Below are 3,157 nucleotides of genomic sequence, written 5' to 3' on the forward strand. Positions count from 1 at the left end.
ATTGAATTAAAAGGTGTGTCCAAACTTTTGGTCTGTACTGTATGTTATTAGGCCGGTAAAGAAACCAGCCCTTTATCCTTCTCTGTTGGCTTCTTACAAAAGTTCACTATCACTTCCTGGAGGCGTGGTCTCAGTTGAGGTTTTGAATTTGACCCAATCGCTAATCGTTTGGTTGTGACGATTAGCGATTTAACGCTATTGAGCTAACCGAAAATTTACTCCGAAAGAAATATCTAATAATCGTCTTTAAAGAACGATTTTTACTGTACCAAGATATTCTGGTGGGAAATGTCACACCAGAGGAATATTTAGCTGATTTTTAACATCTAAATAAATAAACTAGAAAATTTCGGAAGAAATTTAGCCGGGGCCTGCCAAGGCGCGCCCGTCGGGTTTGGGCCCGGCGTCGTCACGCCACAAATTGGCATCGACGCTAAAGAACGCCGCAACGTGATCAATGGCATGCGGAGAACCACAAGAACGTTAAGTAAGGCGGACGTGCACCATTCAGTATGATTTAAAATTTTGTCAAGGCTTTTATTTTGGAAGTTTTGTTAAACTTCATTTCAAAGGGCCAAACTAATCCCATGCGTAATAGTCCTTGGGTTAAAATAGTTATATAATGCTCAAAACACAAGTAGCTGATGTAAAAATATTCAAGGCTTTTATTTTGAAATGTTTGTTAAGCTTCATTTCAAAGCGCCAAACTAATCCCATGTATAACAGTTATATAATGCTCAACACAGCAATTATCTGATTTAAAAATATTCAAGGCTTTTATTTTGGAATTTTTGTTAAACTTCATTTCAAAGGGCCAAACTAATACCATGTGTAACAGTGCTTTGGATGAAAAAGTCAAATAAAGCCAAAAAGAGCAATTACATGATGTAAAAATATTCAAGGCTTTTATTTTGAAATTTTTGTTAAGCTTCATTTCAAAGGGCCAAACTAATCCCATGTGTAACAGTTACTGAGTTAAATCAGTATACAGCCCATAGCAGCAGGTAGTTGTAAAGGCCAGTTAAGTCCTGATCTGTTTCAACTGAGGGTTTCACTATAGATAGAACTACAGTGATGCGTATTTGTAGTCCAAATCAGCAGCCAATAGCCTCTCGAGTTCCGTTGCTATGTTAAATAAGTTTCACACCAAGGTGTGAAGTGTTAGTGAAAGAGCCTGAGAGCCTCAGAAAATCCTGTCGCATGACTTTGCTCTGAAGCACCGTGACAGAAAACCGTACGGTCTAGATAAATTTCGAAAACATTTTACCGGAGCAGACAGGCGTATCAATGTCAGGACCGATTTTGATACCAATCGTGCGATATTTGTGGGCGTGATGGCGATTTCAAAAATGATTTGGGTTGAAAAAGTTGTCTTGATCTCTCACTCTAATCAATCAGAGAAGCACTGTAATTTTCGGAAAAATGAGAAACTTTGGGTCGCTTAGAGGCAAATTGTGGACAAACCGTAACTGGTATCGACGAGCCGTCTTCACTTTCGAAGAGATCACAGACGTATCTACAAAATGAAATTTGAATGGCATTTCTAGGTGAATTCGTGACGACACAGAAAATCCTCAAAAATAGGGTATTTCCAGGATTTTTCCCATTGACTTATAATGGGGTTTTTTTCGTAGTTTTTTGCGAATTATGTCGCCACGTTAACCCCAAATCCCACCAAAAATAATAGCTCCAATGGCGTGAATTTTCTGCACGTTTTGATACCTCATTTGTAGGTGTGCACCCAGCGGTATGAGCCGCATTAACGGTGACGGAAGAAAAATAAAGAAGAAGAATATTAAAGAGACGCTTCTCTCCGACAATAGTAATAGGTTCCTGCCATTGCTTTGCATGGCAGGCCCCAATAATCTGAATATTACTTTAACCAAAACGGATGTTTTATTTGATCTCGTTCAAACAGAATTTGTATATGGTGCTAACTTTATTTTATTTCATTTTTTTAGCGTGAATATATTCATACCTCCAAACATTTTCAACAAAAGCATATTTTCCAGATTACATTTTCCAATATTTATATAGAATCCTTAAAACTAAATTCAAACCTATAACTACTCAAATCATACCTGCAACCGATTTGATTTTTAACATTAGAAACTATTTGTTCCATGTTCTGTGATTGTTAGCTGCATTTGTGTTCATCACTGTTGATGTTCCGTTTAGTCTATGCCGACGTCATCATTCACAACGTTTTCTATTCGCTGATTGGCTCGTTGAAATTCTTTTGGCGGGAATCCGAGCGAACGAAAGTCCAGTCAGACGTGAAGAGCATGGGCGTAGGTTTGGGTATGGACGGTCGTGACATGTCACGACCAATATTCAAGGGATATAAAATAGTCCCGACCAATTTTTGCCATATTAATTAAAAAAAAACAAACATATGTATTCTTTAACAAAAACAAAATAAACGAAAATCTACATTAATTAGTTTAGTAAGTTGTAAGGTCCCACCAAAACGTAGACCAAACCTACGCCCTTGGTGAAGAGAGATTATAATTGGCCAAGCTGATATATCCCCATGATACGTTTATTTCATTGCGTTTTTTTTTTGTTTTGTTTTTTAAATTATACCCAACTTACCTCTGATTTTTTTTATTTTTCATTCCACAGATATGGGCGACTCCTCCCTGAAAAAAATCTTCTTTTGGAAAAAGAAAAAGAAGTCGCCCTTTAGCAACGCCTTCAGGGACCTGAAGAGGGCGCTGCCGAAGAAGAAAAGGAAGAAAAGCAAAAAGAAAAGCATTCTGAAACAACTTCACCTGGAGAACTTGAAGAAGGACAAGAAACCCAAGAAGAAGTTCGCCTCGATACCTCTGACACGAGACAAGAAGGCGCCCAAGTCGACGAAGGTCCTCTCGCTCGGCAAAGAGAGGAAGGAGTCAAACGCTTCAGAAGGACAAAAGCAGAAGGACAGAGACGGGCTCGGTCGAGTGGGAGACAAGATCAAAAAGACATTCTCTCCGGAAAACAAGAAGGAGCTCAGCGCGGAGCCAGAGGTCGCTCCTCTGAAAGAAACGCATGAAGGCAAAACATCTCTACAGAAACTGAAGGACATCATGAAACCCAGACGCCAGTCAGAAACCAACGCCAACTGAAGGGAAAAAGAACAAAACAACTTTAATTGGAAGAAAAGAGACAAACA

Source organism: Xiphophorus hellerii, chromosome 5, assembly GCF_003331165.1.
Source record: "Xiphophorus hellerii strain 12219 chromosome 5, Xiphophorus_hellerii-4.1, whole genome shotgun sequence".
Lineage (NCBI taxonomy): Eukaryota > Metazoa > Chordata > Actinopteri > Cyprinodontiformes > Poeciliidae > Xiphophorus > Xiphophorus hellerii.